Raw genomic sequence first — 13,568 nt, 5'->3', positions numbered from 1 at the left:
GACTCTCAAACTAACATCCTCAATAAGGAGAGCTGAGAATGAACATCCTGTCACGGAAATGCTAGGAAACGGTCAGGTCTGTATTTTGAAACGATATTTAGGTCAAGAGCTTCCATTGATTTCCCACTTATACTCCCTAGAAAACTCTGTACCTAAGTGACTGCAAGGGAAGCTCAGCATGCTCCAGAGGCTGCAGGAAGTGACTCTAGCTAGAGTATTGAAGAAGAGATAGAGATGAGATTTGCTTTTCTGCAGCAAGTGCAACAATGCATTCAGAATAGCCATATTTGCTTTGGCAAGTCTCTGCTAATTATCTTAAAGCATTTAAAAATATCAGTGCTAATATCTTCTTTAAATATATCCTGCTGAATATAAATATAAACTTTGCAATAGTGGGCAAATAGTAATTGTGAATAATACAATAGATGAAAATTTTATTTTGAAATAAGGTTCTTAGCAGATTTTCTTATAATTTTTATGATATAGGTTTAGTTTGTATGCAATTTCTAGTGTAAACCATCTTTCTCATGGTATTTTACACGGGTATATTTAGAAAAGCTGTTCTGTCTTCAAATTACAAAATAAAAATGGATCTACAATGCTCAAAGGTCTTCTGAATTAGTCATATGGCATCAAAAAAGGATACAATATTGATGGTGGAAACTGCTTTTGTTTTTAAGCATTAATACTGCTGTGTAACAAGCTACTATCCAAAATAAAGATTTTTTAAAAAATTCTTTCAATGTGTTTTTCTTTTTGTTTCCAGAAATGTTGATATTATTCTTTCATTTCTTAATTCTTTCATAATTTTAAAAATGTAAACAAATTATCCAGGCTCCACACTGTTGCTATTAGAAAGCCAGGGCTGTTTTAATAAAAACACGCTTATTTACGTTACTCTTAGTCAATTTTTAATAGCCCTCTACTTTATACAGTTTAACTGCCCCAAAACAGATTTTTCTGCCAGCTATTTTCACAACTTAATCTCAAATAACCACCCAAAACAGGGCCTAGCTCAAACAGAATGAGTATTTTTAGAACATTCATATCTTAGAATAATAAGACCTTACAAAGATGCAAAATTAATAGCTATATGTATGTGTCTATGTTTGCATCTAGATTTCCTTTTTAAATGAAAATTGCTAAATTTATACCCTCTGTCTTACTGACTAGTTAGACTAGTAGAATAGTTAGACTAGTGGGAAACAGCCCAAAATAGTCTGCCTTCCTTGATGTCCTGTCAGTCATGTTGGAGTATCTGAAAGGCACCCGTTTGCAGGTGTCAGGACAGCTTCCGATTTACATTAAGTTCACATTAGCCACGAAAGTATCTTCCGGTCCTTCCGATCCTGGCCTAAGATTAACTTAACCTCTGAAGGTAATAATGAAATAACGGGCAGCAAAGTGCATTCAAGCTCTGCGTGAACAGCAAACGTTAAGGTCCAGGGCAGCAGTTCAACAGACACGAACCCGATGGCTGTGATCGATACCCAAGCTGAAAGAGCAGGGCCTGGAGGGACACGGATCCGTTCCTTTGTATTCCACACACACTTTCTATCTCTGAGGAAAACAGCTTCAGATAACAAATACTAGATAAACTCTTACATGTATTAATAAAAGTGGATAAGCTTAAAAAATTTCTCTGTACTGAGCTGCCCTAAACCTAATCCTAACCATGATGCTAATCTCAGACAAGGCCAGGACCTGAACAGACCTGAACAAACCAGCAACACACAAGGTCAGAGGCAGAAGTAGCCCTGGAAGCAAACTTTGAGCAGCCCTGCATCTACCCTGGGAAGCCCTTTGCAGCACCACCCCACGTGGGGCTCTGGGCCTTATTGCTGTCACAACGACAACCCAAACCCTAACTTTAACCTTAAGGCTAACCTCAGGTGGGGTCTGAACCTGAATGCACCAACCCCATTCAAGACCCCGAATGAAAAGTTGCTGAGGGAGCAAACTTGGTGCAGCCCCACGTGTCCTTTGGCATGCCCTTGGCATCCCCACTCCACATGGGGCTTTATTGCTCTCCTTATCCTAACCCCTAATCGCACATTCAGCCGTGACATGTGCCCACCAGCCCTATTCCTTGTGCGAAGTAAAAAGCTGTTCCAGGAACAACCTCACTGCAGCCTGACATGTCCTTTGGGGCATCTTTTGCAGTCTCACTCTAGGTCTTGAATTGCGTATTTAAAAACAGAAAGGATTTTAACTGTGATGAATCACTAGACCCCTGAAATTTTCATGTATGGCTGTGAAACCCCTTAAGTCTTATTTATGCTTTTTAAAAGTGAAAGTGCCCCCCACTGTGCCTCTCATGTATTACCTGGAAGCCCTACAAAAGTAGAAGCAAAAATTCACTGCAGGCAGTACACTTCCATCCTGTCTAAGCAAACCCACTCAGACCTTCCATTCCACATCCAGGTCCATAACCTGAAGCCCTTTTCCCTCTAGATAGCTTTCCTGCAGCTAGGAAGGCACCTCTGACAGCTTTAGCTCTCTTCCACCAGCACCTAGAACTTTGTACCTTCAGCCTCTTGCATCCCCCCAGCAAATATTTCTAAATGCCCCTTACCTGATTGGTGACTCTCCTAAAATAACCTCCCACCAACTGATCTCACAGCTGATAGTTTTGAATGTGCCAGCTCAGCTTTTCCCAGTTAAAAACTGTTCCCAGGAGGCCCCTGACTGGCTCCAATCAAGATGAAGCCTTTGGAAGATAAATCATCTGACACAATTCCAAGGTAGAAAGGTTATAGTACTTTCCTCATTTCCCAGAAGAACATATATTTGGAAATGTTGAAACAGAGAATAAATCTAATTTTTAGTTTTAATCATGAATAAATGCCAAGTGGCTGATGTTGTTCTTTAATTTTTTCCTCAAATAGCTCTAGTGTTTTTATTCTGAACATTCCACAGACTGGAGGTACAAACCTTTTAGACTTTCCCTATATATTCAGATTGGGTATGTATGGAGTATCTGGGACTGACACATCACAGATTCTGTGGTAGTCAAAACACTGCAAATTTTTTAGCTATTGATTTAATTGGAGATTTCCCAGACTGATACTTGGAGATATGAATATGAACAGATCAGGGTGAATATCTCTAAAAAAGACTTTTATTTCTTTTGAGACTTTGTAAGGAAGAACTGCATGGTAGAACTGCCTGCAAAAAAGCCTACACGAATCTAGGGTATAAAGGCAAGAGGTGTTCAAAAAACCATCTAAAGGGAAAAACTCTTCTAGAACTTGTAACTGTCATCAAAGGAGGAAGTCATAACAACAATAACAAAGAGATCAGTCCAGTTTTGATTAGTCACTCTTTGCCTCCAAAGAATAAGTAGTTGAGAGAAATCACTGCACTGAACAGAAACCATCTCAACTTTTTTGTCTTTAGAGTAAAATTCAGCTAAGAATTGTCCTACCAAAAAAAAAAAAAAAAAAAAAAAAAAAAGGAAAGATTGAGGAATGGAAAACTTGGGAAGAGAGACCAGAAGTCAGGCATATTGTTGCAAAAGTGGCTTCAATAGCAGAAGCTCTTTACTTCCAGCCCAGGAAAACATTTTGTTCTGTATTTTTTATCACAATGTTGATTTTGACCTGCAGTTTCTGGTTCATAAATGTTGAGAGTCTTCATTTTGGAACTTAGCTTCAAGGAGGAAGCTTTAGGATTAACTCTGAGGTTTGATAATGATCTAGTTTAAGTGCCAAGTTACTTAATTACCTTCAAATTTAGGATGCAGTTGATGTTGATAAAGTTGATAAAGTTGAAATTTATAATGAAGTAGGAGGGGATATTTTTAGAATATATCAGTTGATTGTTCTAATGCTTGTTTAATGATTCAATTACATTTGATACTTCAGTTGCAGATCTGAGACTAATTGGTTGATTTGAAAAGGATATTAAGTCAGTCAACTTAAAATCCTCAGCATCTCCTTCTAATATTGTTACCTGGATCTGTAGACCTTTTCACATACTACTTATAAGAAGTAAGATAAATTCTCTGTGGAATAGTGTGGAACACTTCTCAACCTGTGTAGTGGACAACAGCACACATAAATAGTTGTTATTTTCAGTGCACTGAAGATAAAATTCTGGAAACAAAGAATTTCTGTTGTTTTTTACTGCCAGTTGTGCTACTGATTCCTTCTGTGTCTCTCTGGTGAACACCACTGGCCGTTTTCTGTTGGGAGGTTTAATCAGAGTCTCGTTTAAGCTAGGAATGGCAACTGCAATTAGACCGCAGTTTATACTGAGTAGAGAGAACTTGATGAAACTGGGCAGTTCCCTTTGCTGATTTCCTCTCTGCTCTTTTACAGCCAAACCCTTCCAGCAATATTTCCATAGTTGTCCTGCCAGTGGATTCTTTCTGCCTTTATAAATACTTGCTGAAACAATGTTTTCGCCCTTTTCAGTTTTGTTTTAAATTACTGCACCATATGGTCTGTCTGGCTTTGCTTGAAGTCTTACTTCTTTCCTTTGCTGTATTCTGCTATTTACTCTTCAGCTGGGAGACTAGGTTTCTATGCATCTTTTTTCCTTTTTTTTGCTTTAATCTTTACCCAAGATATACACAACAACTTTCCTTCATGATATTGTAATATTTTTAGTGAAATATTTTTCTGTAATATTTTTAGCGAAAGCACTAACATCTTCACTGATCCATAGGTCTTCTTTTATACTGGAAAACCTTCCCTGCATTACTGAAAATTTAAAATTAATTCATTTCTATAGAAATTTCCTTCTCTTTCAAATTGTTTTGCCTTGATTACTTTGTTATCTTACACTATTTGCTAGCTACCCAACTGATCCCACCACAAAAGTTGAATAGACCGATTTTTCATTGCAGTGGTTTAAAGACATTTTTGACAGAACAACAGCATTATCAAATCATAATGTCTAGCACTGTAGAAGCATTGCAAAATAAATTAATATTTGAAAAATGGCATTTGTGTTGGGTGATAAGCATTTTCCCAATAGTAAGAGTACAAAAATGAAAAATAGAATGTAGTGAGTTATCCAAGACTAGATATTGTATCTGCAGTAGATATTCAAATTTTTCTTCCCTCATATACCAGTGGGGCACCACTGGCTCCTACTGCTAATGAGTTACATTTTTAAAGGAGTGATTTAGATATCTAACTGATCTATGTCCTGAAATGTTTCTGACAGCAGGAAGTGGCCAGATTACCTGCATGGCAAAGAATGCATATCTTCATACACCTTTTATTCAGAGCAAAACTTTTCCAAATGCTGCAACAGACTGCTCCCTTTATAACCATTAATTAATTGTGGCAATATTCCCTGGATATTATCAGTGATCTGCTTTTCAAAGACAAAAAATCCCTTGCAAGATATGGGTTGTACAAGCTTTTAAAACTTATACACCAGCTTTCAGCTTTACACATTAGCTTTCAGCTGATTCAGCTCTTCGGACAAAATGTGAAACCCTCCTGAAAGCAGAGAGCAAAATCTCTCCATTCTTAGCTTTGTGCTCTAAGTAGAAGGATACAGAGTTAAGCTCCTCCTTACTGTTTTTCTGGCCCTGTGAACCTGTTCTTTACCAGCTGCAAAAGAAATATCCACTGAAGGTCTCATCTTGAAGCTCTGTTAACTTTAAGAGCCCACTTGCATTGCAGATGATAGCTGACGAAGGACACCAGACATTATATAATTAAAGAAACTCTGGCAACAGATCTTTGTAGGAGAAATGCATGCTGTCATAGAATAGAAGGAGAGGACGGAGGACTTCAGACCCAAAGCAAGAGAACTGGTTTTTCTTCCACTGGCTTTTTGTTTACCAAGTTTCTTAGATGCCTTGAAAGAATTGTAGAATACAGAGAGGACAGGCTGTTGCTCCCTCTGCCTGGATATGAGGATAAAATCTGTCCCTTGTTAATGATAAGACCAACATAATTTTTACAGGAGCCTGGAAAAAGTTCAGCATGAAGCTTGTGAAGGAAATAATTGCATGGCCTTGTGTGAGCTTTCTCTTTGTGGGTGGTAGACCATGATATATTGCAAATGCTAACAAAACACTTCTGTGAGGTAGTTTTTCTAATATTAAACTATTTGCAGGCTTTCTGCCACTACAGTAACATCTGCATCAGGTCCCTATTGTAATTTCAGTATAGGTCGGGCATCTGTGAAAGTAGTGTTTGAGTTACGTTTTTATCACTTTTAACTCATCGCTTTTCTCATGGCTTCTTCTTGTGGCAGCTTCTCATGGCTTTAACTCAATGGGCTAAAAGCATGCCCCCAAAGATCCCGTTGTGGGCCTTTCCGCCAGTGGTCCATAGGGAAGATGAGGATCTGGGCAATTTTAGCAGCTTCTCTCTGCTTTCATGGCATATTCTGAGCATTTTGCTGGGATCACAGAGCTAGGAGTCAGGAAATCTGTGTGCTATTTCAGCGCCTTCTTAAGCACCTCATTTCTGCCTTACAAAAATGGGAAGATTCTACTAGCTTCATTTGCAAAGTACATTAGACAGTGCAAAAGCAGAGAGATATATGAGAGTTTGCTGTTAGCATTTTAGCTGCAAGCCACTTGTGTTCTTCCAAGTCTCCATGGGTAGAGGGAACCAGAAGCTTGGTCCCCTGTACTCAATTCTGCCTTTTCCAGCTCACATTTCAAAATCTTCCTGATTGCTGCATCTTCAGCTTATGGGCTCCTAAAAGCCACATGAATCTTAAATACGCAGTTAGTGAGCGCATTTCTGGCTAGCCAAGCTTTATACTGTTCTTCTCTCCCCTTTGCATGTATTTCTAAACTTCAAACTCCTTGAAGTGATATATAACTCTCCTTTGCCCGGTAAAGAAGGAAGGAAAGAGGAAAGGACCTTTCTATCATCTACACTGGTCCTCAGAGAAAGAAGAAAACAGCATCATTGTCAGCCATTTGAAGTATAAGCCAAACAGTAATATGCCAACACTGTTCACGGTCTTCCTAGGTATTATCTTTCTGCTCTCCTAAATCCTAAAAGACTTTGGTTAGACAGCAGACATCCATCTTACAATCTAAGACAAATGTATTTAAAAAAGAAAGCGTATTCTCTTTCATCAGGATGGAAAAGTGAAAGAATAATAATTTAAGATGAATTCAGACAAATTCTCTATTGTATTTCTGTGACATCAACCATGGAGAGAAATAAGAGGAAAAAGATATCCAAAGCAATGGGAGAAGAGACTGTGCAGCCAAGTATTCTTGACTATGCTGTCTCTTGCATCCAAATGATGAATATTGATCACAGAATCATAGAATGGTTGAGGTTGGAAGGGACCCCTGGAAATCATTCAGACCCTCCTCCCGCCGCGCTCAAGCAGCATCACCTAGAGCATGTTAGACAAGATTGTATCCAGGTGGGTTTTGAATGTCTCCAGTGAAAGAAACTCCACAAACTCTCTGGGCAACCTGTTCCAGTCTCACTCTCACTCTCACAGTGAGAGTGCAGTCACTCTCACTGCAAAGAAGTTTTTCCTCATATTCAGGCGGAACTTCCTGTGTTTCAGTTTGTGCCTGTTGCCTCTTGTCCTGTCTCTGGGCACCACTGAAAAGAGTCCAGCCGCATCTCCCTGACACCCTCCCTTAATGTATTTGTAGACATTGATGAGATCCCCTCTCAGTCTTCTCCAGGTTAAACAGGCACAGCTCTCGCAGCCTTTCCTCATAGGGGAAATGTGCCAATCTTTTAATCATCTTTGTAGCCTTACGCTGGACTCTTTCCAGTAGCTCCATGTCTCTCTTGTATTGGGGAACCCAGAACTGTATGCAGTACTCCAGATGAAGCCTCATCAGGGCTCGGTAGAGTGGCAGGATCACCTCCCTTGATCTGCTGGCAACACTCTTACTAATGCACCCCAGAATATCATTGGCCCTCTTGGCTACAAGGGCACATTGCTGGCTCATTGTCAACTGTTGTCCACCAATAAGTGGAAAAGGACTCCCAGGTCCTTCTCCACAGGGCTGCTTTCCAACAGGTCAGCCCCTGGCCAATACTGGTGCATGAGGTTATACCTCCCTAGGTGCAGAACTCTGCACTTATCCCTGTTGAACCTCATAAGGTTCCTCTCCACCCAACTCTCCAGCCTGTCCAGGTCTCTCTGAATGGCAGCACAGCTCTCTGGTGCATCAACCACTCCTCCCAACTTGGTATCATCAGCAGACTTGCTGAGGGTGCACTCTGTCCCTTCATCGAGGTCATTGATGAATAAGTTGAACAAGAGTGGACCCAGTAGTGAGCCCTAGTGGACACCACTAGCTACAGGCCTCCAACTAGACTTTGTGACACTAATGACAACCCTCTGAGCTCTGCCTTTCAGCCAGGTGTCAATCCACCTCACTGTCCACTCATCTAACCCACACTTCCTGAGCTTGCTTATGAGAATGTTATGGGAGACAGTGTGGAAAGCCTTGCTGAAGTCAAGGTAGACAACGTCCACCGTCATTGACTATCTTCTATAATCAAAAAATCATCAGGAGCAAACTAATTTACAGGCTGTGTTGACAGAAACCTTCCTTTCAAAATTGTGTGTGAGGGAGATGAAATAAATTTTCTATGTTCAGTTTTCTTCTTTTTTCAGATTGAGGCTTAGTTTGTGAACAGGTGAGAGCCAAGCATAGCCAAGAGAAGAGGGACTCTACTTTTTCATCTCTTTTTCATCTCCCCTCTATGATCTCTCTAATTAACAAGCTTCAAGGGTGTACAAAAAGATTTATATTAAGGTAGGTTTTAAATTTTCCCAATAAGAAGTTGGGGAGAATTCATATAATGACATTTCTCTTCATTTTATAAAACATAATTTCTTAATATGTATGTCTCTTCTTTTTTTTGTATTCATGGTAAAGAAAAGAAATAATCTATTTCAGAAGCTACTTATTTCAAATTCTAATATATTTATGAGGAAAACATTCAAATACGGAAGTATTCAGTTGGCAAAACAGCCAACAGCCCTTTTTATATTTTTAGGTTTAGTTTTCTAACATTCTCACTAATCTAGCAGAAAATTGATGAAGAGAACTGAATTGGCTGAATGGACTGAAACTCATCTACTTTCCAGATCGTATTCCTTAGAAGTGCTTTAAAATGCACTGGATAACCTGCAGAGACATAATTGGTGTTCTGCATTTTCAGCAGTTCTTTGGTAATTATTAGCTCAAATGTATTTCAAACCTGAGGCTTCCTAATCTGAACCAAAGATAAAACGATTCAGTCTTTTCTTAGTCAGTATCGAAAAGAACACCTGAAACTCCGAGACTTATGAACTACTCCTGTTTCCCTAAGGGGTCTGTTAACTCTGGAAACCAGGGATATGCAACATGAAAGTTAGCCTAGGGATCATTTTTTGTTTTTAGAAGTTAGAAGTAGAGAGTAATCTCATAATGATGCTAACAGTTACATAACATCCCCAAAAGTATATCAAGAGAATTTGTATCACCTGCTAGTGACAAAAACCTCTAGTCAAATCTTGAAGTATCTCTTTTTTCCCTCTCAGGATGCCTAATTCTGAACCTGAATACACTTAGTCATTAAAGTGTTTAAATATCCCTTAATGACACCTTTAATAGGAAAATTACGTGTTTTAATAGGAACAATATCTGTGATGCCTTGAAAATTTAAGAGCAAAATATGCATTGACAAGGCAAATTCAGGGATATTTGATTAATTGATTTGTTCTGCTACACACTTACCTCTCCCTCCCCTCCAAAAAACCTCCCCCAAAAAACCAAAAAAACAAAACAAAAAAAAAAACCCCAAGCCCCACCTTTGAAAAAGTTTTATGCAAAGTGCTGTGTATTTGTTTCGGTGCAGATGCAAAGATGAAAGAGAAACCAGAAAACACTCCTTAGGGTGAAGTTTAGGTTGTTATGCTGAATACACTTGCTATATCAGCTTGTTTTCTTTCAGATGTCCTTTGACACTAACTGAATCAAACACCAACACAAACAAAACCCAATATCAGAGACAATATTGGTTTTTGGAAAGAGCATAGGGAGATTATCTGTCTTGTAAAGAAGGAAAAAAATATTTCCAAATACCAAACAAATGGAATTAGAGTAAGGAGAGGAGAAGGCTTGGAGTCATCTTATAGTCCCCTGGGGATTCTTTCCTCATCATCCTTAGACATCCAGTCTCCAAAAGCTGTTGTTTAAATAAAGTTTCTGTATTTCGATAACATATTGACCTCTACGAATCTGGCTTATCACTAGCTCAAGATAGAAGACTACTGTCTTCTAAACCAGTGCAGGAGATTTGACATGAATTAACAAATAGTAGTACTTTCTTCATGTGCCATTTAAACCACTCAGTTTAAATTTCTCCATTGGCTTTCTCTTAGGCGGTCTCAGGTGTGAGCATTCCTTCTGTGGAATAGCAATGTGAAGAAGCTGTTCTGAGTACTTTTGCAGGAGACATAAATATTAGGAAGCAGAAATAGATACTGAAGAGCTATCAGATTGTAAAGGTATTTCTGTATTTAGAAAATTAGTCAAAAAATAGTTTTTTTTTTTCCCCTACTGCCACTGTTTATAGAAATGAATAGGCTGCATCCGTAGCACATATGGAAATCACAGAATCACAGGATAGCTGGAGTTAGTTGGGACCTCTGGAGATCATCTGGTGCAGCCTCCTTGCTCAAGCAGTGTCAGCTACAGCAGGATGCCCAGGATGATGTCCAGTCGAGTTTTGAATATCTGCAAGGATGGAGACTCCACAGAGTCTCTGGGCAATCTGTTCCACCCGCACTGTGGAGAAGTTATTTCTGATGTTCAAGTGGAATTTCCTATGTTTCAGTTTTGCCTGTTGCATCTCATCCTGTCACTAGCCACCACTTTACACCCTCCCACCACATATTTATAAACATTGATAAGATGTCCTTGTGCCTTCTCTTCTCTAGGCTAAACAATCCCAGCTCCCTCAGCCTCTCCTCATATGAGAATAGGGACAATATTATTTTAATAAGGAGGCTAACCAGAATGTTAGCATTCAGCTTAATTAATATTGGTTAATTACAGTTTTATAGTTCCTCGTTCAGTAGTATTTAAGCACTCAGGAGACCTCATCAAAACTCAGCTCATTCAATTACAGTTTTATATTTCTTTCGGTTTGGAGCACTAGTAGAAGTCTGATACGGAAAATAATTATACTCACAATATAAGGGTGTGATATTCAACTGAAACTGAAGATGATGGCTCTATTCAGTCATCTAAATGTAGGAGACTACTTCCTACTACTCTGACATTTGATATTTTTCCCTTGGAAAATTCTCGCCATTAAGGATTTTCAGCCAGCTCTGCTGAAGCTGTAGTTAATGATAGCTTTGCCACCAACTTAATGGGAGTAGAACTGAATGCCCCAGAGCATAATTTTATCCATTTATGTCCATTAACCACGATGATGAATTGAGATCGAAAAAACTCAGGGAATAGCGGCAGCAATAAACAATGACAATACATTTCCTCACTCTGCTTTTCATACGTTTCTTTCAAGCATATGCACGCTTGGCATTTCTTTGTTCAGCTCAGCTTGACCAAGAGCAGCAGAATAGTGTAACCTCATTAGCAAATTCAACCTCTATTATAAAAATTACTATACTACAGATACAGAAGGTCTTGAGCTTATCTGCTGCAGTTAGTTGTGTAAGTGGCTGTGCCTACATGCCCGGTTACTCAGGCATCTGCCAGGCCTAGTCTCAAAGCTGGTGTGTGATTGTATTTATCTGCTAAGTCGTATCTCAGCTGGCTGAGACTCACACAGACACAGTCTCTCTTGCCACTCATTGGCCACATGGTTTCCAGACCAAGACTTGTGGCCCATGGCTGTCCATGCTTGAACATGTAAATAGGCCCAGGACTGGCGAATGATCTTGGGAACATTCTTCTGGCTTCTGGAGCAGCCATGGTGAAAGCTCCTTGATGAAAAAAGCTGGTTTAAAGCTGCTGTGGGTATTCAGCACTTCTCCTTCCAGTTAATAAAGAAATGAATGACTTATTCATTCTGTTTGTTTATGATTACAGATAAACTTCACCTTTCTGAAGCTGATAAATGATATACAGGAGAAGGTTTCAGCTTCCCAAACAACTTCTCACCACTATTTTGACTGTTCGTAATTTGTGAGTTCATGACTCATTACCAGAGCCGTGTGACCTTATTTCTTCTCAGTCTAAATAATTTTTTCCTACCCCAAACTTCCAAGAACTTTCAAGACAATAGCATATACACACATAAATATTCATGACTTTTTAAGGAAACATTTATGCAAATAGATATCCACTAGTATGAATGCTTTTGAAAATGAGAACAAAACATTCTAAATACGAAGGCAAATTTGCATTTTAGTTTGAATAAATAGGTGTGGAATGTTTTTTTTTCAAGTATTCAATCAGCTTTGACAAAGAAGGACCGAGTAGAGGCCTGTCTCCTAAATACAGTGTAGATTATCATTCTCATATTCTAGTTCTTGGTCTGCTGGTACCTTGTAGCGAAGACAAATGGCAATTGTGAAATCCAGATTGCATTATAGCAACTTCAGTCAAAAGGGCTGGAAAAGGTTCATAGAGATCTGTGAGGAATTCTGGAAGGTTAACAATCATCCATTGGTGAAAAATTTGGAATGTCCTGGCAGGGTAGAAACCAGGGAAATGGGAAACTTGGAGTACTTGGACAGAATAAAATCTAGAGATCCCTTTGCTACACTTGAGACCCAAAGGAAATAATTGAGGCTAAACAAGGCAGGTTTTCTACCCCTTGACCTTTGGTGGTTGACTCCGCTTTTTGTCTAGAAGCTTGTATGGAAAAACATTTTATTTTCTATTTGTGACTCTTGATGTCCACACGCCAAAGCCCAGTGATGATGATATCCACAATTCTGGCGTCTGTTCCCCCTTGTCCTTCTGCCACCTCCAAGGGGAGCCCAGCTCCAGCCTGTCTGCCATCTCCTGGTAGGTAGTTGAGAACAGTGGTAATATCCCCTAATAGCCTTCTTCTCTGAAGGCTGAAGGAAACTAGTTCTCTCAGCCTATCCTCATATGCCACATGCTTCAGCTTGCTAATCATCTTGATTCCCCTTCTGTTGGACTCGCTCCAGAAGGTGCATTGTACTGGGGAGCTCAAGGCTGGACACAGCACTTCAGATGTGGTTTCACCTGCATGGAACAAAGGGGGAAAAAATCACCTCAGTCTGCTTGTTATATCTTACTTATACAGGGCTGTAAGCAGTTAGCCTTCAGTGCCTTCTGTAATCCACGGTTTAAATCATCGTTAGTATCACAGAGGCTAGGAGGTAAACTTCAAAAGGACCAGTTACCCTCCAATGCAGGGATGTGGCTGCTAAACATCTCTGAGCTAACTTATTAAGGCAAAAACCCATCGAGTATTTGCACAACAATGGACCAATAATGTCTACTATTCACAGAGAGTTTACAAAGTCCATGAACTTGAAAAAAAAATATTTTATCTAATCAAATCTTTTCATAACTGAAACCCCATCCCTTTCCTGAAAGAAGAAATGGTTTTTATTGAATGCATTTCAATGAAAATTTTCATTCTGATGAAAATGAGTTAAAAAAT

Source organism: Rhea pennata, chromosome 2 (genome assembly GCF_028389875.1).
Source record: "Rhea pennata isolate bPtePen1 chromosome 2, bPtePen1.pri, whole genome shotgun sequence".
NCBI lineage: Eukaryota > Metazoa > Chordata > Aves > Rheiformes > Rheidae > Rhea > Rhea pennata.
This window is presented reverse-complemented; position numbering follows the sequence as displayed.